Source organism: Lissotriton vulgaris, chromosome 9 (genome assembly GCF_964263255.1).
Source record: "Lissotriton vulgaris chromosome 9, aLisVul1.2, whole genome shotgun sequence".
Lineage (NCBI taxonomy): Eukaryota > Metazoa > Chordata > Amphibia > Caudata > Salamandridae > Lissotriton > Lissotriton vulgaris.
In genome coordinates, this window is record NC_141697.1 from 85,513,555 (window position 1) to 85,541,476 (window position 27,922).

A 27,922-nucleotide genomic window follows, 5' to 3' on the forward strand; every position below is an offset into this window, starting at 1 on the left:
CACATATCACAAACGTTCAAAAAACACAATATGTCGGACTCCCGTTACGCTGCCGGTTAGCTGCCCGGTTAACGTACCAGGAAGCACCTTTACCGCGAAAAATCGAAATTTTTTTTCTTTTGCCCCGCAGGGAACTTTAATAGCCCATTCATCAATCCTAGGGGTTCAGGAGGGGTCTGCCTTACCCCTTTCATTCATTTACACCTTTTTTTTTTCCACCTCTTGTCTCTCGATCCTACCGAGAGACAAGATGGCGGCCGCTCCGGACTGTTTACAATGTTGACAGCCAATCAGCTACTCCTCAGACTCCTGTTACACTGCCGGTTAGCTTCCCGGTTAGCTGCCCGGTTCGCTTACCAAGGCGCGTCTCTACGGCGAAAAAATCGGATGTTTTTTTTTTTGTTTTTTTTGGCCCTGCGTGGCTTTATAATATCCTCCTCATCAATCCTATGGGGTCAGAAGGGGTCTACCTTGCCCTCTTTCCTTCATTTCCCCCTTTGTTTTGGTCTCCTCTTGTCTCTCGATCCTACCGAGAGACAAGATGGCGGCCGCTCCGGACTGTTTACAATGTTGACAGCCAATCAGCTACTCCTCAGACTCCTGTTACACTGCCGGTTAGCTTCCCGGTTAGCTGCCCGGTTAGCTGCCCGGTTCACTTACCAAGACGCGTCTCTACGGCGAAAAAATCGGATTTTTTTTTTTTTTTGGGGCCCCGCGTGGCTCTATAATATCCCCCTCATCAATCCTAGGGGGTCAGAAGGGGTCTACCTTGCCCCCTTTCCTTCATTTCCCCCTTTGTTTTGGCCTCCTCTTGTCTCTCGATCCTACCAAGAGACAAGATGGCGGCCGCTCCGGACTGTTTAGAATGTTGACAGACACCGGAGAGCCAATCAGCTTCGCTTCGCAAAGTTCCGATACGCGAAAAGTTCGCTAACCGGAGCGCTACCCGGAGCGCTGTTACAGATATATATCTTGTTTTAAACGTTAATTTCTCAAAATCCACTGAAGCACATATATTGAGACCTAGCAAAGGCACATCGGGCTAACAGTCCCTACAATTTTGCCAAGTTTCGTGGAAATCCATTCAGCCGTTCGGGCTAAAAGTGAGGCCAACCGCCCTATGGAAATTAACATGGGAAAAACGCGTTTTGGGACCCCCCTTTTTTCTCGGCCCCCCCTTGACGAACCCCCCCCCAAATTTGCAGGAGCTGCTCAGAAACAAAATGTGCCATTTTCCTGAAAATTTCAGCCAATTCCGTCCACAAACGCCAAAGTTATTAGGCATAGAATTTTCAAAAGTTCCATAGAGAAAAAATCCTAACTATATATACCTACTGGCTATTGCCAGTAGGTAATATATATATATATATATGTATGTATGTATGTATGTATGTATGTATGTATGTATGTATGTATGTATGTATATATATATATATATATATATATATATATATATATATATATATATATATATATATATATATATATATATATATATATATACATATATGACTTACCTGAACGAAATAAAGAAGAATTTGTAAGTGCAGAATTGTGGTCCGTGCTCCTTCTTTCTTGAATCTGAAACGCCGAAAAACAGCAGCAGTGCAGCAGTGGCGATGGAGTACTCGTATGTATGTATGTATGTATATATATATATATATATATATATATATATATACATACATACATACATACATACATACATACGAGGCGTTTCCATCTGCTAGCGCTTGAGTGAGCATGTGCCGCCTGGGAACACCTATTTAATGCTCCTCCCCTAGCGCAGCGGGATCGCGCAGCGGGCGCGTCCTCACGTGGCCGGAGTCGTGCCAGAGTCCTGCCCGTCTGCGCCCGTCCGCGCTCGGTTGTGCTGGTCTCGCGGTGGCTTTAACATCAGGTGCATCTCTAACTATGCTTACGTATACCAGGGAAACTCTCCTGGCGATTAACAACTGTCTGCCTCCCTGCGCTGGAGCCCGCGTTTATCCTTTGTGTGGCCCCCACCGCTGTGCTTGTGGCGGCTGGCTACTCGAAGCTCCATCTTGTTTGGGGTCCTGTATAGTGCAGCCTGCCATAAGCAGTAATGTCTCTTCGCGACATCTCACCATCTGGAATTTGAACGTAAGATCGGCGGTCAAGCATTATCAGGATATTGCTGATCTTATGGACAATGACCCCCCTGACATCTTTTGTCTGACAGAGACATGGCTGCAGGATACCGATTCTACTGTACTGAATCTGGCGCTCCCCGCTGAGTATTCCATCTACACGCTCAACCGCTCTTCGAGAGGGGGCGGAGTCGCTCTTGCAGTTAAATCTTGTTATCCTTGCGCCTGGAGAGTGCAGAACATCACGTGTTGCGAAAGCGCCCTGTTCAAGGTTGCAGTTACATCGCATTTTACCTTGTCAGGATTGCTGATTTATCGCCCACCTGGTAGTTCCGTGGCATTTCGGGAGGCTCTTCCTGAGGCAGTCAGTTCACTAGCAGTAGGGTCTGCCAATTTTTCCATCATCGGAGACTTGAATCTCCATTTTGACACTCTGTGTCTTTCTTCAGTGGGAGGGATGGTGGCGGACCTCGAGGCCCTTCAACTGTTCCAGCTGGTCTCGGACCCCACTCATAGTGGTGGCCACATTCTGGACCCCTTTTTTTCCAACTTAGAGGGGGCTACAGTGCCCCCCCTCCCCCTGACTTGGTCAGACCACTCGCTCGTGACTATTTACTGTCCTCTTAAAGAAGCCCCACTTAAGGCGCCACTGCGAGCCATGCCCAGACGGCGCTGGAGCAAACTAAAGGCGGAAGATCTCCATCGCCTTCTCACTGACGATCCACTGGGTGCAGTGGAGAACGTGGAATCTGGTTATGACCATTTCTGCGGATGGGTAACCAGGGCCCTCGACTCCCTTATCCCGATGGTTTCTAGTAAGTGTGGCCTCCGCGCCCCTAACCCCTGGTATGATGGCAATCTGAGGGCTCTGAAAAGTGTCTGCAGACGTGCAGAGAGAGACTGGAGGAAGAGGTTTGACAGCAGCAAAAAAAACCCTGTATATGGCTGCGGTCAAGTCTTATCACCGCGCGGTTTGTAGAACCCGGGCTGCATATTACGCTCTGGAGTTTCGCAGCAGTGGGAATCCTGTTAAAACCATCTTTAAGGCCCTTAAAGACCTTGTGGCAAGGAAGCCTGCCGGTAATTCCATCAGCTCCAATACCCATTGTGAAGCGCTGGTGGCTTTCTTCCTGGAGAAGGTCCAGACCATCTATAGGGCCTTCCCCACCACTGCACAAACCAGTATGGGGCCACCCATCCTGCCGGATCAGGTGGTGCTAGACTCTCTCCCATATCTCTCTTTGGAGTCTTACACGGCCCTGGCTCTCCGAGTTAAGTCTGGGTCACCGGTCGACCCGCTCAAGCCACCAATGTTCAGAGACCAGACTTTTGCTCGCCCGGTTTGCGACTTAATCAACATGTCGCTATCATCTGGCCAGGTGCCTTTGAAATGGAAGCATGCGGTAGTAATGCCCATTTTGAAAAAACCATCTCTCGACCCTACAAAATCGGAGAACTACCGCCCGATTTTGCTTCTCCCGTGGCCAGCCAAACTCGCGGAGGTGCATGTTAACACCGCCCTCACTGATCATCTGTTGCGTGCCAACATTCTGGACGACACCCAGAATGGTTTTCGGGCCGGCCACAGTACGGAGACAGCATTGCTATCTATGGTCGAGCACCTGTGGGCAGTTCTGGATGCAGGTCAAACGGCGGCGCTTGTTTTGTTAGACCTAAGCGCCGCCTTTGACACGGTCTCCCATGATATTCTCCTGCAGCGTCTTGAGGAGATAGGGGTGATCGGCACTGCACACCAGTGGTTTCGTTCGTTTCTCAGGGATCGTTCCTTCTGTGTGGCGTCCCCGCCCTATCAGTCCAAATGTCATCCTCTGTCTCTTGGGGTCCCGCAGGGTTCCTCGCTGAGTCCCACATTGTTTAACATCTACGTGAGGCTGCTGGCTGAGGTTGTGAAGCTCTGTGGTATGACCATGGTGTCGTACGCAGATGACACCCAGCTAGCGGTCACGATCAGCGGGGACTCTGGGGTGGATGCCCCAAGATTCAGAGAAGGACTTAGGGCGGTGGCTGGTTGGATGACGTCCAACTGTCTCCAACTAAACGCCAAAAAAACGGAGGTGATGGTCTTTGGGAAGCGGACGGACCTATGGGGAGATACTTGGTGGCCCCCTGAGTTGGGCCCGACCCCCACTCCGGTTGCGGAGATCAAAAATCTTGGTGTTTGGCTGGACCCTTCCCTCAACTTTGTTGGCCACACCAAAAGGACGGCGGCGTGCTGCTTTGGCATCTTGCGCAATCTGCGACCTGCCCTTAAATATTTTGATGCCGCAACTCGTCAACTGGTGGTACAAGCAACGGTTTTGGCTCAGCTGGACTATGCCAGCTCCCTTTTTATAGGGTTAAACCAGGCCGAGCTAACCCGACTTCAAAGAGTGCAGAACGCAGCGGCCAGAGCAATCGTAGGTCTTCCTAGGTTCTGCTCGGCCGGTCCAACTTTGCGAGCCTTGCATTGGTTACCCGTTAGGCAGCGGATCCACTTTAAAGTACTGTGCATTTCTTTCAAGATTCTGAAGGGCCTATCGCCTCCCTTACTGCGCCAACTTTTGTGCCCTTATATCCCGGGCCGCACTTTGCGCTCGCTGGACCAAGAATTAGCGGTAGCCCCTCGGTTCAAACTCAGTCGGGCGGGGGGTCGCTCTTTTAGGGTGCGGGCAGCCGCACTTTGGAACGCTCTCCCCTTGAAACTCCGGACCCTTGGCGACTTGCTTTCTTTCCGCAAGGCCGCTAAAACTCATCTATTTTCTGAGCTATGTTAAAACCTCAACTCTCCCATTTTTAATAATATTTTCTGTTTTCCTGTTGTGTTGTGTTCGCCACCTTGTCAGTGCGCCGGGACGCTCCTTCGCTGGAGCAGCCGTGCGCAATACAAATAGCACTAACATAACATAACATAACATATATATATATTTATATATACCTACATCACTTTACAAACTTTCAGGATAGGAGCGGACCGGAGCGCCCCACGAGTTTTGAAAATGTCGCTAAGATTTGTCACCGGCGCCAAAGTTATTGGAAATAGAATGTTGTGAATTTCCTATAGAAAATAGGTCCTAACTATACCTACCTACTGGCGACCGCCAGTAGGTAATATACATACATACATATGTATATATATATATATATATATATATATATATATATATATATATATAGCGGTGGTGCAGGGCAAAATAAATGTACTTTGCACCATATCTTTGGGTCCGTGTTCGTCTGTGCCAGGGAAACTGGATGATACCAAAGGGAAAACTGGATGTCAGGATGCAAAGCTGGTAATTACTGTATCATGGGGTTAAGGACACAGAGGCGATGTGATGCCTTTCGTGTTGCCTCACTACATGTGGCACAGATGGATTACATGTTTGTTTGTATGTTTTAAGTGTCAGTGTGTTCTTTTTTCCTTCCTCTACAGGTAACTTTGGCTGCTGTGATCTACAGTGTGCACGGGTAATATCCGTGAGTAACTTCACTTTAACTATTTTTTCTATTTTTCACATTAAGTGCCTCACGGGAGGGTGTACCTTAGCGCGTACATACCACCGGAGCGCAATTTGTCTGCGGTCCTGACGAATGCTGTGCGATCCTGCTTTTTCACAGCAGAAACATGTTGACCATATATCTCAATTAAGGACACAGGTCTCCTAATACAGAACCTATGATTGTCCGCCTTTCACGTTTTTAACCTTAATACAGATTGGCCCACATTAAACATTTTGTCTGGGTTCCAACCGAGTATTTTTTAATCCTGCACTCACTTATTCTGCACATTTTTTGAGTTAAATCACCATTACACTCACCACCAACCCGCTCCGCTGTTACTCAGGCATTGTAGCACGCTGGGGGGGCATTCGGCCACCCCAGCGGGGACCGGATGATGAAGCATGTCACCAACTAGTGGTGAGTGAGGGTCCTTTTTAACAAGAGGTTTACTTGCCCTTCCCTGTTGGATGCAGTCACTCCGGTCCACTGGGTTGCTACCTCCTGGTTATTGAGATTGGAATTGCCCAATCCTATAGTTACTCTAATCAGGTAGGGGCCTCTCAGTAACCTGACACTTCTATTCTTCTTTCTTTTCATCACACGTGTTTTACGTTTCACTGAGTCACTCCTTAGTTGTTTATGATATACTTGTTGGGGTACAGGAGTGTTTACTCGCGCCCTATCTCTCTTGTTGATATTATTGTATTTAATAAATAGTACCCTTATAAAGGCATAAGAATCAGATCCATATTTAGTAATAGCCCATGCAGTCCAAAGCACGGCAAGGCTACTCCCATAGACTGCTAGAAAGCACAACGCATTCTTTAAACAAACCAAGCCTCCAGCAGCCCGGGAATCCCCCTCCTGCTTTTGTTTTGATTTGCACAATAACTCCTAGAGTCCAGCAAGAACTGTTAGTTTTTAATGACGTCTTATGTCCAACCTTACCTCAAACCCGACACCTTTCAGGTATAAATATACCAACGTTGCCTTAAGCAAACACAAGGTGGTGGGGAGCAGAGCGACGTTCTACTTGTCCAAGAGCCCAGCTGTTGCCAGAGCCGAAGGAAGCCGCCCCTCCCTTTTTGACGCACTGGAGAGACTGCCTTTTCTCACGCCGAGAAATCCAGCTCCGGGGTTCCCAAGTTACCCTCGCTGGTTGCTGGGAGATTGAGTCCTGAGAAGCGAGATACAAGACCTCCTTCATTCTATAACCAAGGTACGGAGCTGATTAAAACCTTAGAGAGAATTCTTGATTCCGATACTTGGCAAAACCTAACTTTAACTTAAAACTGCTACTTACTTACTCCTTCCCACGTATTAGGCTTAGGTCAGGTACACTGGGGTAGGCGTATCTTAGGAGCACCAGTTGAGTTCGTTTAGTCAATGTTTTTATGTATGTATATATTTTATCCATTTTAAAGTATCATATGGCTAAGAAACCATATCAATGCTTTTACAGTATTATTTCATAATACTACTTTTACTGTACGCACTTTACTTTATGACAAGTATTGCAATTGTGGCAATTCATTTCTCTTGCATGAGAAAGAAGACTGCTCAATAAAATAACACCTTTTATTGAAAACGCCCGTCTCTCTATTTCTCTGCACTCTGGTGAAACTAAGCATGCACGGTTGACTGAGTGAAATAGCCGTCTATTGTTTTCACACAACTCTAGAGATACACTCTTTATTCTGGGGGAGCAAAGTTGTCATGTTTATGTGGTTGTCAGAAACTAATCCCTTCTTGTCTAAATCAGGACGGTTAACCCTTTCCTGAACATTCGAGAAAGTTTCTAGTGACCTCTGAGCTAGCTGGCAAAACTAATTAAGTCTAACATAGTCAGTAGAGACCTAGACGACCTCAGTCCTACGTCTACACTGCTGTTTATGTTATTCCAATGCGCAGAGCCTATTGGGAATATAGGAACTACACTACATGGCGCCCAACGTTTGGAAAAAGTGATAATCTAACGCAAGACACTAGAGTAACTCAGTCGTGCTTTTCACACAGACCCCTTTCTCCCGTAAAAACTCCAATAGACGTCAGGAGTGGGTGAAAGGTTAATATCCGCCGGAACTTAGTAGGATGAGAATCCTATGTATTAGTTCTTGGTTTAGTCAACGTTGAAGGATACAGTGCTCCAAAATATTGTGCACCTAATCTTTGTTTCCTTGAAACTTGATCTGCAACAACAAAACACTTTCTTTCAATAAAATGACGGATAGTGAAGAAGAAAGAGAGAGAGAAGCCTTAGCAGCTCGACTCTTAGCAGAAGAGACAAGTCTCCAGCAAGATGACCCGAATGCAATAATCATTCCAGTCAATAAAAGAAAAACTATAACTCTTAAACTTATAGAAAATGGACTATCACAAAGAGGTGGTACGGTCATATTCGTGATAGAGGCACATGAATATCGGCAGACAGAGGTATTCTACTCATGGATACATTTTCCAGCAGCACACGCTGTGACAAAAGATTTCCACTATTACAAAATAGAGGAACCTCCGGATGTATACACTCCTTTCGAGGACGTTGAAGTCCCACTAACTTACCAAGAGCACCTGCTCTGGTTTAATGGTGCCCTAAAACATCAAAATCACATCACCAGGCACGGTCCACTAGGTAGACCAGGAGCCACGTGGCCGGTTCTAGCCAGCTACACACCACACCCAGACATTGAAAAAATGTCAAACGTGGAACTTTTAGCTCAACTAAAACTTTTAATTAAAATACATAGACAATTGGTCCAATATGTCATGCAGACTGCAACAGTCCAACCAGCAACTAACATCCCACAACTGACCCCTCATCAGGGGAACACCAACAAGATTACACCACAGAACATACAATTGTGTCTTGGTAAAATACCCGCAAAACGGGAACAAATTCCATTCTGGTTAGCTCAAAAAATCACCCAGATAGAGGCAGTATTTCCTGATACTACCCCACACGAAAAAAACAGAATTCTGACTATCTGCCTCACAATGGGGATCGCACCACAGGTGGAGGACTGTGACACTTGGGGCACAGTCTTTGCTTCTATCTACACCAAAACACATGGTGTTCCGTCTATGGCGGTTATACCAGATGTCCTAAGACAGATTCAAAATGAATACGGTCCAGAACCTGCTTTAACTCTGGGTATGAAATTACTGAAGGACTTTAAGCAGGTCTCAGCTATATTATTAGCCAACATAAAAGGAGAAGCAGCATGTGTGGCAATCCGCCAGAAATTGAAGGAGACAGATATAACAGACCAACCATTTGAGCTTGCTAAAATCATAGAAAAATCCTATGAAGAATTAGGAAGAGATAGTTTGGGTGGTCAACCGGTAAAACCCCAACTAATTGAAAATCCTGAAAAAACCTATACTAAAAATAATCTAAATACTCCAAAAAAGAGCTGGGATGGTAATAAACAATCCACTCCCAGAGAAAAACAATTCCAGTCCAGAGGAAGGTCTCCTCAACGGAGAGAAAGATCTCCTGGCCAAGGAAGCAAGTCTCCCCAAAGGGAACCCTCTGAGAGAAGATACAATCTTAGAGATAGGGATAAAATAAGAAAACCTGACAGATATCAAGACATTGATACACGTCCCTCTCGATCCTTCTCACTCAATCTTTCTCGATCTTCCTCACAGTAATCGGAAAGAAGAGGACGGTCAGAACACAAGGAAAAGGCACGTCAAGTCCAAAGACAAAGAACCTGCTCATCAAAGTAAGAAAACACAATTTCCCAGAAAGAAGGTAGCAAGTATTAAAATTAACATGCCGAGGATTCTGAGGACACAACTGAAAAACGGAGAGTGGGCCCAGACAATGCTAGACAGCGCAGCAGAAGTGACCATAGCTCGCAAGATCCTGATGAATCTTCTGGAGACAGTGGACACAAATGAATACATTCAGGGGGAAACTGCAGACACACGAGTCAGTGTGCCCCATAAACTATATGAAATAACATTGCGTATAGAGGGAGATAAAACTAGGAAAATTAAAGGTCTCTTATGGGAGAATCTTTCCAAAGGCTATGATATCCTGTTAGCTGAAAAAGACTGGCCACCAGAGATTGTCAGGGAGTGCCCTCATGGCGAAGAAATGATTATGCCTGCGTTCTCAAATCATATCCCGATCCATAAAAAATACACATTTGCAAGAAAATGGGCAGTGGCCCAGGCCCCTGCATTATACAAAATTCATGTAGGATGGGATGAGGACTCTCCACCCCACAAAATCCAGTTAAAAAATCAACCCACTGCACAAAGACAGTACTCAGTTAAACAAGAAGCTAAAAAGCAAGTCAGGGAGATCTTAGATCAACTTGAATACCAAGGGGTGATTGAAACATGCACCTCACAAATGAAAAATCCTTTGTTTCCTGTCTCCAAGCCAGACGATTCATATCGTCTAGTTTTGGATTACAGCCATTTAAACTCCTGCTGCAAATCTTTTGCAGTACAAAATTCACACAGTGCAGCACTAATGAACAACATTGCGCGCAAAAAATATAAAACGACATTAGATATCTCTAATGGATTCTTCTAACAAAACATAGCACCTGAAAGCAGGTATTTGACCGCTTTCTCAATAATGGGGTCGCAAAAACAACTTTGCAGACTCCCATAGGGATTCAAGAATAGCCCAGGATTATTCTCAGCAAGGGTAACAGAATTACTAGAAATATATGATGATGAGGCATTATCATATGTCGATGACATCTATCTGACAGACGATGACCTGAAGACTCCCTTAAAAAGAGTGAACACCATAATTCTTGGGTTCGCATCAGAGGGTTACAAATTCAACTTTAAAAAGTCATGAATTGCCCATCTAACAGTCCTATTTTTAGGATATGAATTATCAAGTGAAGGCAAAAGCCTGGCAGACAACTTCTTAGAGAAGTGTGCAGTACTCCAAGAACCGAAAATGCTGAAAAATTTACAATCAATACTAGGCTTCCTGAATTTCAGTAGAACATACATTCTAAATTATACGGAGAGGGTTAAACCTCTCTATGAATTGATAAAACCTGATTTCAAACCAATACATTGGACTCAAAAACACACAGAAATTTTGAGATCATTACAGACAGACATGTTAGCTAAAACAAAATTGCAAACTCGCGACAACATACGCAACCTTGTAATCCGAGTAATTCCAGGAAAATGCGGATTCACATACCTGACCTCTAATGAGGGAGAAACTGTACCAATAGCATACAAATCACACTTGCACACACAAGCAGCTCTACAGAAAAAATTCTGACAGTGGTTCAAACTTCAATAGCAAAAGAAAAAGCCCTAGCCCAAGGCAAAAGAATAACTGTTTATACAGCAGAATCGGCCCTTGAGGCATTAACAAGTCCACTGAATCTGAGAGCAGTGGCATTAGATCCAAAATGGATACAATGGGAAAATTATCTTGCTACAGAAGACGTGAAATACTATTTTGACCCGAAATTGAAAAAACTAGATGATCTAGAATATGAACAAGAATATCCTCTGCCAATCGAAATTCTGCCTCTCGAACAATATAAATGTGTGATCTACATGGACAGATTTGCACACCATTACGATGTAGAGAAAAATTCTTACAATCCAGCGTGCACGATTGTTAAAGGTCGCTGGTGCTCTGGTAAATTCAAACCAATGATTACCAAAACTGATTCACTCCGAAACTGTTCAGCTTAGCGAGCTGAAATAAGATCTTTAAAGGTGGCGCTTGAAAATGCTGATCGCGAATTCCCCACACTAATAGTGTGCGATTCGCATTACTGCGTCAAGTCATATAACAGTGACATGCAGTCATGGAGCAAAAATGGTTACAAAGATGACACAGGTGCCACAATAAAACATAAAAAACTTAGGGAAAAAGTAGTTCTTTTATCAGAAAGAACTACAAAAGACTCACGTGATACACGCACTGAGTCATCAACGTGATGGCGTTCACGTTGCAGGGAATTCATTGGCTGATAGAGCCACAGCGGCAGTGGTTGAACCGGCTTCCGTAGCCACCAAAAAGCGTTCAGAAAAACACATAGATGGAGAAACCATGCTGGCGGTAAAAGCGTCATTAAAAGGCGATTATGCAGCATTACCTCTCAACTATCCACTCAGTAATACATACAAAATTGATGCAAACTCCGTTCCTTTTGCTCAAATCCCTGGAGTGGGGGATAGAGTAATTCCAAACACGAACCGGAGAGGCTTCTTGATACAAGAAGCACACATGGGATTGGGTCTGAGGCACCAAGAGATATTGAAATCTCTGATAGAATTACAATCACAATGAGCGTAGACATTTACAATTTTGCAAAAAATTGTGAGGACTGCAACAGAGAACGCAGTTGTAAACCGGACCAGATACCAGCCCAGACACCACTATTGGATAGCATCAGGCTATCTATGCGCAGACGTCCGACCGGACAAATGCGGTCCCATAATCATTAAGACTTGATTCACTTAAAAATGTAGACACCAGCGCTCGGCTGACGCCAGAACTGTTATAAAAGATTTTATCAGCACATACGCAATTGGCATGCTACATTCTGACCAGGGTCCTGCGTTTAGCTCTCGAGCTTACATAGAGGCCATGAACAGCATGGGCATTGCATTGCGGTACTCTTCTCCCTTCCATCCTGAGGGAAATGCGGTAGTGGAAAGAAAAAAACCTGACATAAAGCAATCTATAACGGCGAGGGTATTAGGTTCGGGTGATGGGTGGGTCAAACATTTAATAAGTGTCCAACGTAGTCTTAATAACATGCCAAGGGATTCTCTAAAAGGTTTCAGTCCGTATGAACTTTTGTTTGGAACTAGAATGATTATCCTGGATTTGGATCGTCAGACTTCAGTGGTAGAAGAAAAATCTTTTGATATCAAAGATCGTTTGGCTGTTTTACAGGACCTGAATGAAACAAGAAAGAGTCTAAGTAACATAAAGAACAAGCCAACAACCACTGCAGAACCACCTGTCCCAGCAAGATCTGTCTGGATTCCAAAGATTGGGGATCTGGTCAGAGAAAAGATCGCGGTAAAGACGGAATTTGGGCCTTCTTACAGAAAAGCAGTACCTGTCTTAGCTATCAGCGGAAGAAGATCAGTAGTACTACCACCACTTGCTGGTAAAAAGGAAAACAGAATTGTTTCCATCGATCTGGTGAAACCACAAACATGTGGCCGATAATAAATAGCAGGCCCAGTGGACTAGTAAGAAATAGCAGAAGACCAAACTTTGCTACAATCCAAGAGGTTCAAACTGAGAGACTAATCACATTCGACAAACCAACAGTAAATAAAAAAGGACTATGCAACAAAGCCATGGAACTTGTGCCTCTTGAAACCCAAATTGCAACAATTCGTGATGATACACCAATCTACAACGATGTGGCATCAGAATGTACAAATGTAACAAAAGAAAATGCAAAGATCAATGGAAATCCGGAAGCAATCCCACCAATTGACAGAACAGCATCTGGCTATTTTATCAACTTTGATGACTTTTCCGATGATCCAAGTGAACATGGAGACAAGCCAGCAACAAAAACTTTCAAAGAGAAAATGACCGAGCTGTTTCACGAACTAAAAGAGACATATCTGATCTCACCATGGATTGAATTTTGGATTGTGTTAGGTTTACTTTTCTTCCTGCTTTGGCTCCTCATGGTTTTATGTTTGGGTAGATTCATTGATGGAAAATATAGTACAATGGACACAGCAAGTCAGAACATCATCTTGGTCCTAAAGACGCACAGATCCTCTCACATCGAGAAAAGAGAACTATCATCGGTGAACATCACAGTGTCATGACACTGTCTTTCCAAGCCCATGACGAGCCTAGAACACCCTTCGAGAAAACCCACCCCTATCCCGTGCAACCTGCACTCCTGTACCTAAAAGGAAGAAAGGGGGTTAGTATGTAAGGAAAACCGGTTACTGTGAAATATGTCATTGGTAAAGGTTCACTGTTCACGTTTTTATGCATGTTTCAAGCTCTTATACGTTTTTCATGTGGTATTCCATGTTGTCAAATCCCAGGGAAAAAGACGCGCTTGTATTGCAGCAAAGAAAAGGAAAAAAAGACGCGCTTTAAAAATGACACGCATCTTTTTGGTGCGCGATGCAAAATGATTCGGTGCTCCGTTCTCGGAGTGCTCGGCAGGTTTGGGCGTGGCACGCTGCCATTCCCCGACGTCCCAGGGTGTGGCTAGACTATAAAAGCCACACCCAGGGTTCCAGAAGACGCTTGGTCTTCGGAGCATCGTGGAAGCAACACCTGCGTTCGAGAGCTCGCGTACATCGTCGAAGGCCCGAGTCAGAGTCAGCCAACCTCCAGGAATTATCGGATACCTCAGAATAAAAAGCTAAGTACATTTTTCTCGTCAAGGCGCCCAACGCTAGGATTCAAGAGACTTTGTTTTAGGATTCAAGAGACTTTGTTTTGGACATTGGCAAATAATATTTAATGGTGTTTTCCAGCATATTCTTTTGTGAACCACAAGTCAAAGACTAATTAGAACTTGAATGTATATGGTTATTTTCAAGGTATTCTTTTGTGAAGCAAGTCAAAGACTAACTCGAACATTAATGTTTATAATGTTTGAAAACCTAGGTGGTACATGTTAAAACAAATGTATAGATAATATTTATCCTCACAGAATTTTCTGAAGTTTCAGCCGGAATCTCAATGGTTTTAATAGTGAACTAAACTATTAATCTTTACGGAAAAAGTCGTGTTTAAACCTACCAAGCAGGGAAAGGAAGTGAGTAGAATTTATTCTAAGGCATTTTACAGATAAAAGAAAAGGTTTAAGGAAAGTGCAAATAAGTGTTGTTTCTCTCCATAGCATTTTCAAAACCTAATCTGGGGGCGGACAAGTCAACCACCTTCTACTGAAAACCTCAACCCTTGCGCACACCACGACGACGACATCCTGGACGCGAAGACTTATCGAGTAGTTCGCAGGTAGGAGACTGCTTCCTCAAAAGTCAAGGAAGAGTTAGAGGAGTAGAATAGGAGATTAAAGTGCTTAGGATTCTTGCTAAAATATATGTTCTTGTATATATTTTCAGGTCGACTACTAGACAACAAGTAGCGTCAGATCCGGCCTCTCTCCCTGACTGCTACCCATCATCCTAGTGTGTTAATAAGAATCACTGGCTGAAAAGGTAGGGTTTTGGGGGATTGGTCCATAGCGTCTCTGCAAAACCGATCAAGCACCTTACAGGTAAGGTTGGTGTTCAGCTCAGGTAAGAGTGCTTGATCATATCTGACAGAAGACCAAGCCCACGGCAAAGTTTTGCCCAGACGCTATGGATGAATCTCCTCAAATCACGTTGCAGGATTTAGCTACAGTACTATTAGAAATCAGGGCAGAAAATGTAGAATTAAGGAAGGATTTAACGGCTATTCAGAATAAAATTACACCAAGTCCTCAGACCTGGACCTTTACTTCAGATAAAAAATCTTATATGAAACCACCAATCTTTCAGCCAACCATGCATACTCTGTATAGTGGGGAAGCTAATTCTAATACGTCAGGTAATCCTCAAATTCAGGTGGTTACTCCAGTTTCTATACCATTAGCACCACCTGAGAGGTTCTATGGGGATTGTAACAAGTTCACCATTTTCTTAAATCAGTGTCAGTTACATTTTGTGGCGAAACCTACAGCATTTCCCGATGACTCTTCTAAGGTGGCATTCATCTTGTCCTATTTGGGCGGAGATGCTGCATTATGGTCCGTACCTTATGTAGAAAGGAATGATCCCATGTTAACTGATTTTAGAAGATTTAAAAGAGCAATGAAGAAATTGTTTGCAAAACATGTATTTGTGCAATCTGCAGATCATGAACTGCTGAATTTAAAGCAGGGGTCTTCAGATCTTCTACATTATATTTCAATCTTTAACAGGCTGGTTATTGAAGCAGAGTGGCCTGAGGAGAAAAGAGTTTCATTGTTTTATCGTGGGTTACGTGATGATTTAAAGGATATGATAACACAAATTTTAGATCCACCTACAGATTGCGAGGAATTCATAGATCTGGTTGTTAAATTAAATCACAGAATTTCTGAAAGGAAAGGCGAGAGGGGGAAAACAGACTTTAGAATGATGATCTTTAAAGAAAAAGGGAATGTAAGAGCAGAGTCTTCCCCTTCTAAACTTGATCCAGTTGAGCCAATGCAAATAGGCACAGTTAGAGGACCCCTCACTAAGGATGAGAGAGAGAAGCGCCGAAAACTGAACCAATGTATGTACTGTGGGAAAACCGGGCATTTTATAAAAGATTGTCCCACACGTCCTGTAAGGCCTAAGACCAAAATGCCTGAAGTTGCAACAATACAACAGTCGGAAAACTAGCTCTCTCGGTAGATACAGAGGTCAATCTACCGAGTCCGTCTATCACTTTGGCCTCCTTAACTCCAACTGCCTCTCATTGTCACCTGAGTATGCGTATTCTTCTTCAGTCTCAACTGAATAAGGAACGGTCCTGGTCCATAGATGCCTTAATTGATTCCGGAGCAACTGGAAATTTCATTGACACTAAATTATTTCAGAAGTTAGGTCTAGAACAAATAGTTAAGGATTCACCAGAAGTAGTTAGGGCTGTGGACGGAAAGGAACTCACGTCAGGACTCATACAATACCATACTGAAATTTTAAACATGACTTGTGCAGAAAAACACACAGAGGAAATAACTTTTGACATAATTGATGCACCTCAGTTCGGTTTGATTCTGGGGATTCCATGGCTAGTTTTACATAATCCTTATATAGATTGGACTAACAGGAGTATTTTATTCAAGTCCGATTACTGTCATGCTAAGTGTTTCAAACAATTCCCAGGTTCGGAATTGTTAATCCAAGGATATGACTTTCCAAAAAGATCCAAGAGTGTTCTAGTGGTTGCTGGGGTACCTGAAGAATATCAAGACTTGTTGGATGTATTTGACAAGAAAAAGGCAGAGACATTGCCTCCTCATAGAGACTTTGACTGTCAAATAGATCTGGTCCCAGGGGCATCCTTGCCCTGTAGTCGTATTTACGCTTTAACAGAGAAAGAAAATGAACATCTACGTAATTATTTGGATGAGTACTTGGCCAATGGGTTCATCCGACATTCTAAGTCTCCGGTCTCTTCTCCTCTCTTCTTTATCCCAAAAAAGGGAGGAGAATTGCGCACCTGCATCGACTATCGAGCCATCAACAATGTGACGGTAAAGAATCGATATCCCTTACCTTTGATTCCGACCTTACTTGATCAGATCAAAGATGCCACCATTTATACGAAACTGGATCTGCGAGGCGCATATCATTTGGTGCGAGTTCGAGAGGGCGATGAATGGAAAACAGCCTTCAGAACTAAATTTGGTTTATATGAATACCAGGTGATGCCCTTCGGACTTTGCAATGCACCAGCGGCGTTCCAGTTTTTTATAAATGAGGTGCTGAGAGATTTTTTGGATATTTGCTGTATTGTCTACATTGATGATATCCTAATTTATTCAAAAAACAAAACTGAGCATGTAAAGCAAGTACGAGCCATTCTTCAACAGCTTTTACAAAATTCTTTGTTTGTCAAACTTGAAAAAAGTTTGTTCCACGTGACCACAGTGGACTTCCTGGGGTATATCCTTAGTCCAGCTGGAATTGAAATGGACCCAAAGAAAGTCAAGGCAATAATTGAATGGCCCAGTCCCTCTTCAGTAAAGCAGATACAGAGTTTTCTGGGTTTTGCGAATTTCTATAGGCGATTTATTAAGGATTTTTCTCAAAAAGTTACGCCTATCACAAAATTGTTACGCAAGAACACAAAATTTGATTGGACTTCAGAAAGTGAACAGGCTTTTCAAGATCTTAAAGATCTATTTGTGACAGCCCCAGTGTTAAAGCACCCTGACCCCTCCCAGCCGTTCATAGTAGAAGCGGATGCTTCACAATTTGCCATAGGAGGGATTTTATCTCAGAGAAGTATTAAAACTGGACAACTACACCCCATTGCATACTATTCTAGAAAGTTAACCCCTCCTGAACAGAATTACGCAATTGCAGATCGAGAGTTATTGGCTATAAAAGCTGTGTTCAAAGAATGGCGACACTACTTGCTAGGGGCTCGACATCCAATAACCATATATACAGATCACAGGAATCTACAAACCCTCAGATCCGCTAAAGCTTTGACTCCTCGCCAACTGCGTTGGACTTTGTTTTTTAATGATTATGATTTCATCATAACCTATCGACCAGGAAAAGAAAACAACAAAGCTGATGCTTTATCTAGAATCGGTTTAAGTGATGACCTGAATCTACAAAAGGAAAAGTTACACCCTATAATTTCAGAGGATAGGTTTCAGATTGGTCTTGTTAACTCAGACGTTTTACCTGATATTGAGAAAGCCTTACAAGATCATACAACTGCTGAATGGAATAAGCGTTTTCCTTTGTTGCAATGGAAAGATAATTTGTTGTTTATGAATGACCAAGTTTTTGTTCCCAATGCAAATTTACAAGAAAAAGTAATGCAAAATTACCATGATTCTATGCTGTCAATTCATCCAGGGGTTACCAAGATGTATCAACTCATAAAAAGACACTTTTGGTGGCAGAGCATGTTAAAGGACATTCAGAAATATGTACAAACATGCACTGTCTGTAGCAGGAATAAGGCGGTTCATAAATCTCCATCTGGTCTTCTTATGCCTTTGCCAGTTCCTCCTCAGCCTTGGCATACGGTATCTTTAGATTTCATTGTAGAATTGCCTCGCACCACTTCAGGGTTTACCACCATTCTTACAATAGTGGACCACTTTTCTAGATATGCTCATTTCATCCCTTTAAAAAAGCTTCCATCTGCCTTGGAGTTAGCACACATTTTTGTCACACAGATTGTTAGGTTACACGGAATCCCATCTGTGGTATTATCAGATAGGGGTTCACAGTTTGTGTCACATTTTTGGCAAGGTCTAGGGAAATCACTAAAGATGGAAATGCGCATGTCATCCAGTTATCATCCGCAAACTGATGGACTAACTGAACGCACAAATCAGACAGTGGAACAGTTTCTACGCTGTTTACTAACCACCCATGATCAGGAATGGTCAGATATTATTTGGGCCGCTGAATTCGCTTATAATAATTCAAACAATTCTTCAACTGGTATGTCACCCTTTTTCTGTGTCCATGGTTTTCATCCTAAGGATATGCTAGGTATAGATAAAAAGGTTTCTGATGATATGCCAGCAGTCACTGATTTTGTAAATAATCTGGTCTCGATTCAACAAGAAGCTCAGCAGCAGCTAGTGCATGCAAAAGAAGTACAAAAGAAATTTGCTGATAAACATCGGTCAAAACAGCCTGAATATTCAGTGGGTGACGAAGTGTGGCTGGCCACAAAAAATCTAAGATTAAAAAATCATAAAACATTTCGTCCTCGATTCATAGGACCTTTTCCAATAGAAAAGATTGTTAATCCTGTCAGCATGAAATTGAAACTACCTGATTCTTATCGTATCCACCCAGTGTTTCACGTCTCACTACTGAAACCTTATGATCCTGACACTCGGAAGCTTATTCAGCCACCTGCAATCGATGTAGAGGGTGATTTAGAATATGAGGTAAAGGCAGTCTTAGATTCCAAGAGAAGGAAAGGTAAATTGTTTTACTTGGTGGACTGGAAGGGCTATGGTCCAGAGGATCGCTCTTGGGAGCCCCTAGAAAACTTAAAAAACTCTCCCAAAGTCTTAAAGACTTTCCATAATCGTTTCCCAGACAAACCAAAGCCAATCCCAATGGTATTAGGGGGGATTCTACGGGGAGGGTACTGTCATGACACTGTCTTTCCAAGCCCATGACGAGCCTAGAACACCCTTCGAGAAAACCCACCCCTATCCCGTGCAACCTGCACTCCTGTACCTAAAAGGAAGAAAGGGGGTTAGTATGTAAGGAAAACCGGTTACTGTGAAATATGTCATTGGTAAAGGTTCACTGTTCACGTTTTTATGCATGTTTCAAGCTCTTATACGTTTTTCATGTGGTATTCCATGTTGTCAAATCCCAGGGAAAAAGACGCGCTTGTATTGCAGCAAAGAAAAGGAAAAAAAGACGCGCTTTAAAAATGACACGCATCTTTTTGGTGCGCGATGCAAAATGATTCGGTGCTCCGTTCTCGGAGTGCTCGGCAGGTTTGGGCGTGGCACGCTGCCATTCCCCGACGTCCCAGGGTGTGGCTAGACTATAAAAGCCACACCCAGGGTTCCAGAAGACGCTTGGTCTTCGGAGCATCGTGGAAGCAACACCTGCGTTCGAGAGCTCGCGTACATCGTCGAAGGCCCGAGTCAGAGTCAGCCAACCTCCAGGAATTATCGGATACCTCAGAATAAAAAGCTAAGTACATTTTTCTCGTCAAGGCGCCCAACGCTAGGATTCAAGAGACTTTGTTTTAGGATTCAAGAGACTTTGTTTTGGACATTGGCAAATAATATTTAATGGTGTTTTCCAGCATATTCTTTTGTGAACCACAAGTCAAAGACTAATTAGAACTTGAATGTATATGGTTATTTTCAAGGTATTCTTTTGTGAAGCAAGTCAAAGACTAACTCGAACATTAATGTTTATAATGTTTGAAAACCTAGGTGGTACATGTTAAAACAAATGTATAGATAATATTTATCCTCACAGAATTTTCTGAAGTTTCAGCCGGAATCTCAATGGTTTTAATAGTGAACTAAACTATTAATCTTTACGGAAAAAGTCGTGTTTAAACCTACCAAGCAGGGAAAGGAAGTGAGTAGAATTTATTCTAAGGCATTTTACAGATAAAAGAAAAGGTTTAAGGAAAGTGCAAATAAGTGTTGTTTCTCTCCATAGCATTTTCAAAACCTAATCTGGGGGCGGACAAGTCAACCACCTTCTACTGAAAACCTCAACCCTTGCGCACACCACGACGACGACATCCTGGACGCGAAGACTTATCGAGTAGTTCGCAGGTAGGAGACTGCTTCCTCAAAAGTCAAGGAAGAGTTAGAGGAGTAGAATAGGAGATTAAAGTGCTTAGGATTCTTGCTAAAATATATGTTCTTGTATATATTTTCAGGTCGACTACTAGACAACAAGTAGCGTCAGATCCGGCCTCTCTCCCTGACTGCTACCCATCATCCTAGTGTGTTAATAAGAATCACTGGCTGAAAAGGTAGGGTTTTGGGGGATTGGTCCATAGCGTCTCTGCAAAACCGATCAAGCACCTTACAGGTAAGGTTGGTGTTCAGCTCAGGTAAGAGTGCTTGATCATATCTGACACACAGCCAATCCAATACCTGGGGGTATTGCATGGGACAGAACTGACTATGATATTTATGGCCCAATTGAGCTCTTGAAGTATCCACACCAGTTCAAGATTTCCTTAAATGATTTTGTGAAACCAAGGGGCATATTACCAATGTTTAGCGATATTTATCGCTAACGATGCTTAGCAACGAATTTTTTAACGCTAAGTATCGCCGGAAATTATCGCAGAGATAACATGCTATTAGCAAGGTTTATCTCAGAAGTGATAAAAATCCTCGCGCTCACTGCCAATTGAGAGATTATCGCTGGAAAACCAACGATAATCTCTCGAAGTTTGGTGTTAGCTTGATAATAGGGGCTCACAAACTTAGCCATGATATCCACCTTCCATAGGATATCATGGCTAAGTCAGGAAAATACCAGGTGTAAAAAAAGCAGTGCTAACCGCGGTTACCGCTGCTTTTTTTATCACTGACAGGGTTAGCGAAATCCTTGATAATAGGAGAAATGTCGCTTAACAACATTTCTCCTATTATTTTTCTATGGAACGCCCCCTTTGCATCTCATTAGAGATGCAAGGGGAAGTGTAGAGAAAAAGGGTGCTAACATGCGAATTTGCGTGTTAGCACCCTGTTGCTGATAGGGAGATAATTTTATCTCCGCTTTCTTGGCTTTTAAAGCCAAAAAAGCAGAGATAAATCCCTTGATAATATGCCCCCAAGTTCCTTTTCTGATGATTGGGATTTTGAAAATATTAATAACTAGCAGCCCGTCCCGACTTTGTCCGGGTATGAATTGCTGCCGGCCAGTAGTATATTGTTTTGTAGGATTTCGTTTTGATAGCATTTCTTATCTGTGACAGGCCTGTGAAACGCTCCGATTCACAGAGCACTGCTGATGCACTTAAGAGTGCGCGTTCAGTAGTGTGTGAACTCGAGTTTCCCTACTTTATTTTTCCTTGAAATATTATATAGCGCAAACTCGAAAACATGGCATGAGCACAAATTACATTACAGAAGAACACATTCATTTGTGGTAGGCACGAGGAGACAAAGCGATTTGCCTGGAATCACAGGATGTTGAGCTGATGCCGAGATTCGAACGTAGCTCCCCAGCTCTAAAGTTCGCAATTCTAGAACTTGTGGCGGGAGGTGTGTATAAAAGTGTATGTCGGTGCTGGCCATCAGTGAGAGAGACCTGTGCATTTTTCAAATGGGCGGTGAAAAAATATGAGTATGTTGCTGGAGATGTGGGCCGCCGTGCCACCAATGTACTTACTGGGGGAGGGTAAACACCCATTATTCTGCAACTTTCTTTCCGCATACCATCACTCCGCATACTTTCATTACGAAAGTACCATGACTCCGCAATGCCATTATAACGCATGGCATTACATTTTATATGCTTTTATCACGCATACATTTACAACGAAATTCATTGTAAATGCATGAATGGCAAAATCATGTTTTTTTTTAATGTTTGGATAAGGTAAGTATGAGTATAGGGGTATATGTTTTGGGATACTGAGGTATATGATTTGGAGTATTTGGGTATTTTAGGGGTTCATAAATAGTTTTGGGTTATGGAGTACAGGGGTAGTTTTAGGGATAGGTATGGGTTTTGTGGTACAGGGGTATTTTTAGGGTTCAGGGCTAGGTTAGGGTTTTGGGGTATAGGGGTATTTTTCGGGTTCAGGGGTAGGTTTGGGTTTTGTGGTACAGGGGTATTTTAGGGTTCAGGGTTAGGTTTGGGTTTTGGGGTACAGGGGTAGTTTTAGGGTTCAGGGCTAGGTTTGGGTTTTGGGGTACAGGGGTATTTTAGGGTTCAGGGGTAAGTTTGGGTTTTGGGGTACAGGGGTATTTTTAGGGTTCAGGGCTAGGTTTGGGTATTGAGGTACAGTGGTATTTTTAGGGTTCAGGGGTAGGTTTGGGTTTTGGGGTACAGGGGCATTTTAAGGGTTCAGGGCTAGGTTTGGGTTTTGGGGTACAGGGGTATTTTAGGGTTCAGTGGTAGGTTTGGGTTTTGGGGTACAGTGGTATTTTTAGGGTTCAGGGCTAGGTTTGGGTTTTGGGGCACAGGGGTATTTTTAGGGTTCAGGGGTAGGTTTGGGGTTTGAGGTACAGGGGTATTTATAGGGTTCAGGGCTAGGTTTGGGTTTTGGGGTAAAGGGGTATTTTTAGGGTTTAGGGATAGGTTTGGGTTGTGGGGTACAGGGTATATTTATAGGGTTAAGATGGGTTAGTGTTTAAAGGTGTTGGGGTATTTTAAGGAGTACGGGTGGGTTATGATTATGGGGTGCAGGGGTATTTAAAGGGAGCAGGGTGGGATTAGCACACGATATGAGACATGGCATGAAGGGCAGAACGTACCACACGCCCCCAGCATTTGTCACGCCCCCAGCACACGCCCACAGCACAACGCAGACACGCCCACAAGGGACTACTTTGCTGGCACAGTTCTTTTACCTTTTAAATGTATATGGTGGGCGTCTGCATAGCCTATGTCCTTCTGCTGCAACTGCTCTTTCCAATGCTGTATTGGGTGTTGTGATTGGTGCTGTGGTTCCTGAGATTACCCGCCTGAAAGGTTTGGGCTCTCTCTTTATTATAGTAGTATGGATATGATGTCAGATTAAATAATGTCAGCTAAATTTACAGAACATGATTATTTACAGGGTTCATCAAATTATGAAGAATTATACTGTTACAATCACTATGGTCATCACTATTTGCATAAATCTGCACAACCTAGAAATGTTTTTACTTATAATCAATGGGAACATTGTCCAACTCCACCAAAAGGAAGTTCGAAAACATTTTTGAGAAATTTCCATACTTCTCAGGGTTTAACAACAGTGATCCAGAAACGTTTTATTTTAAAATTTTAAATAAGACAGGAATGAAAAACATGTTGACAAATACTAAATTGATTTATTCTGAAAAATGTTATGTCAAGATGTCAACATTTGGTTTAGAATTTTGGAAAAACAACATTGAAACAAAAACCATCTGGGGAACAAAAGACTGGCAGGTACAAGGTCTAGAATCATTAGTTAGAGCCCGCATGATCCGAGAACAAATAATATTCCTGAATGATACCATTCAACAAACTACTTGTCTTGGTTTAGCTAAGATAAAAGACTTAAACAAACCGTCTATTCAGAAGCCCATACCTGATTACAACAGTACTACTGATATGGAAATAGACGTATCCCATATTTTTCACCAAAACAGAACAAATCCTGATTGGAAAAAATGGTTGATTGGCCCATAGACACAAACAACTGTCAAGATAGATTCCTGAACAAAAGACAGGGGTTCAAAATGACCAGACCAGACCCAAGATTTTCCCGGAGACAACATCCAGGGATAGTTACAACATACAGTGTAGGGAAACTATGCCTTGAGTGGCTATAAACATCCACACTGGCTGAAATTAAGCAACACTTGACTTTACTTAAAGAAGGTGCTGACTTGCGAGATTTCATAATGGGACCTCGCAAACAGCGTCAAAAAACGTTTCATAGCGGCCGGTATATACGCTGCATACAACGAAGCTTGGAAAGTAATGCAAATTGAAACAGCAGAGAAAATACGAGAAATTGATTGTATCAATTTGGAAAAATCACTTTCTGTTGTGGACAATGGGTTAACGACTCTGTCTTCCAAAATGTATTCATTGGACAGTATTGTATCATCTGCCTTTGATATAATAGAGCAAGACTTGCTAATGTTACAACATGGTCAGTCCCAATTGCGTTCTATTGTACAGCTTGGCTGGACGTTGCAAAACCTACGTTCAGGCTACGTGCCATGGTGTCTAATCAACATGATGTCATTATTTTCTATCTTTAACCTTACTGATAAACAAATCAGTTTGGCACAAAAAGGAGCAGATTATACGATTCTGAGCATTGAAAAACTTGAGAGATTACCATTGACAATGTCAGAAAGACCTGTCATTGAATGGATAATACACGGAACAATTACAATTCCAATAACAACTTTCCAGTTTAAATATTGCCAAGAATATATACCAGCAGGCCAGTATGAAAGGTTGGGTAAAGGTTACATCAAATCAACCTGGGATTTACCTTACACATATATACAATAAACTTAGGGGTCTAAGAGCTGAACCAGATATGTATTCGCTAATGTAAGTCCTATGTCTAACAAGTACTATAGGAATACAAAAAATGAATGACAGACCAAATCGGCAAAATATGAAACACCTGTAACCGTGAGTCACCCCAGTTGTTTGGATTCCCATCAAAGTCTTGTAAGATCAATATTATCATTTGGTAGTCCTTAGCGGGTATTGTGTCTCTTGATCATTGAGATCACATGCATACCCTCTCGGATGGTTCGGGGTAGCGACCACAGTCACACAGATATCCCAAATGATGTAGATTCGATGGGAAAAGTGCAGTGCGAAAAGTAAAAAGTGGTGGTTTAAAATAGGATAGGGAACTAACAAAAAACTTTTAATGGGCGTTGGCCCCTTCCTGGTTAAAAACAAGAACAGTTTGGCAAAATCGTCGCAGTGATAACAAATAACTGCGAAGAGACCAACATGTTTCAGCCACGGAGGAAGATGCCTCAGGCTTTCGTCAGGGTCTCTGTTCTTAGATAAGCTACTGCCTATATATGTGTATTAACGTGTGTGAAAAATTATACAAAAAAACACACAAGTGAAAAACAACAGAAAAGGATATAGTGTTCCTTCATCTGTGCGAACTCCTCTTCGGAAGCTGGTACTTAGTTACTATAATAGGGGGACAAACATACAAGTGAGACACTTCCAGCTACTCTGGTCTGTATCATACATTGCAAGGAGTCAAAAACATTGTCAGCCTTCGATACTCACCCAGTGCTTCCGGGGAGTGGACCTCACCTCTTCCTGGACCTGGCTCAGGATATGTGAGACCCCGCTCTACAGGAACAGAAATCGACCTCATGATTATGATAACGGAGGGATCAAGGGTAGATCTACTCTCGTACATATTACATGAAGTCAAAAGGAATTCTGAACGTAGAATACACTGTCATACACCATCAAGTTCCCACACCTGTGTCACCTGCCGTGCCAACTCAACTACGTTAATGGATTCAATTATATTAGTCTAGAATGACTAGAGGTATCATAAAGATCAGTATCGTCCACCTCCCACATGATAGACTAGTGGAACTAGCGTCCTACCTGTCCGTCGTTGTCTCGAGCTGTGACTGAGTCAGGGGGAGGCACAGACCTATGTGCGTCATTCTTATTTGAGTGGTTTGGAGAAAAACTCCCAACCAATCAGCAGATTCTGCAGGGACGTAACCTCAGAGTAAAGCCTGAACTACTGGATGACGTCATGCTCATCGCTCGAGTAGTTCTACCGGTAGTCAAAGGACCCCGCTATCTTTCAGTGGCTGGTCAAGATTGCCTGTTGGGGTGTTCAGGATAGGCTGAACCACGGTATGTCGTCATTCAGTCCATATTGGTCAGTGCCCAGTTTGTACACCCATTTCTGCTCTTTACGAAACAGGAAGTTTGGCACATCGCTAACATGGGGAGGAATGAAGGGTTTCTCCAGAACATGCCATTTAAAGTCAGTTTCACTATGGTTGTGTGTGATAAAATACAGGTGAGGAGATAGATCAAATTGTTGCTGTTACAATTAGAAAATTGTCTCAACTCCCAAGGTCGGTCAGTCCCGATGTCCACACTGGTGGTCCACTTCCCGGAAGCACTGGGTGAGTATCGAAGGCTGACAATGTTTTTGACTCCTTGCAATGTATGATACAGACCAGAGTAGCTGGAAGTGTCTCACTTGTATGTTTGTCCCCCTATTATAGTAACTAAGTACCAGCTTCCGAAGAGGAGTCCGCACAGATGAAGGAACACTATATCCTTTTCTGTTGTTTTTCACTTGTGTGTTTTTTTGTATAATTTTTCACACACGTTAATACACATATATAGGCAGTAGCTTATCTAAGAACAGAGACCCTGACGAAAGCCTGAGGCATCTTCCTCCGTGGCTGAAACATGTTGGTCTCTTCGCAGTTATTTGTTATCACTGCGACGATTTTGCCAAACTGTTCTTGTTTTTAACCAGGAAGGGGCCAACGCCCATTAAAAGTTTTTTGTTAGTTCCCTATCCTATTTTAAACCACCACTTTTTACTTTTCGCACTGCACTTTTCCCATCGAATCTACATCATTTGGGATATCTGTGTGACTGTGGTCGCTACCCCGAACCATCCGAGAGGGTATGCATGTGATCTCAATGATCAAGAGACACAATGCCCGCTAAGGACTGCCAAATGATAATATTGATCTTACAAGACTTTGATGGGAATCCAAACAACTGGGGTGACTCACGGTAACAGGTGTTTCATATTTTGCCGATTTGGTCTGTCATTCATTTTTTGTATTCCTATAGTACTTGTTAGACATAGGACTTACATTAGCGAATACATATCTGGTTCAGCTCTTAGACCCCTAAGTTTATTGTGTATAGTTCAGTCCTCTGGGGGACAGTACTTAGGCACTGGTCTTTAAACGTCCCTCTAGCCCTAAAATACTGGTTGTTTTTTCATGTTTAAGAGCAGCGTGCAGCTGCGGGCTTAATAATGTGCTCACATTATTGAGAGCAACTCTATTCTATATACTAAGAATAGCGGAAATACTGCCATACACCTACGGTTCCCTACTGTGACCTTCCGGTTCCAATTCACGAGTTGAACATGGAAGAACGCCATGGATTAGCTTATGATGACGCGATGTATCATTCGATACTTGAGAACATGCCAAGTATTCTAGACACTATCCCCACACCCACAGTCAACAAGACCGATGACTGGACCAAACTCTTAGCTATGAAGAAATCACACTCCTGAACAGAGACCCATGGGATCATCATGGCGGAGTATATGAGAGCAAGTTGTGCACCCCCAGGGCTCATAGTCACTAACGCCCCCCGACTTTTTCTCAATGATAAGAAATTTCTCGGTGACTGGTCTATGATTGCCTGGCGCTGTA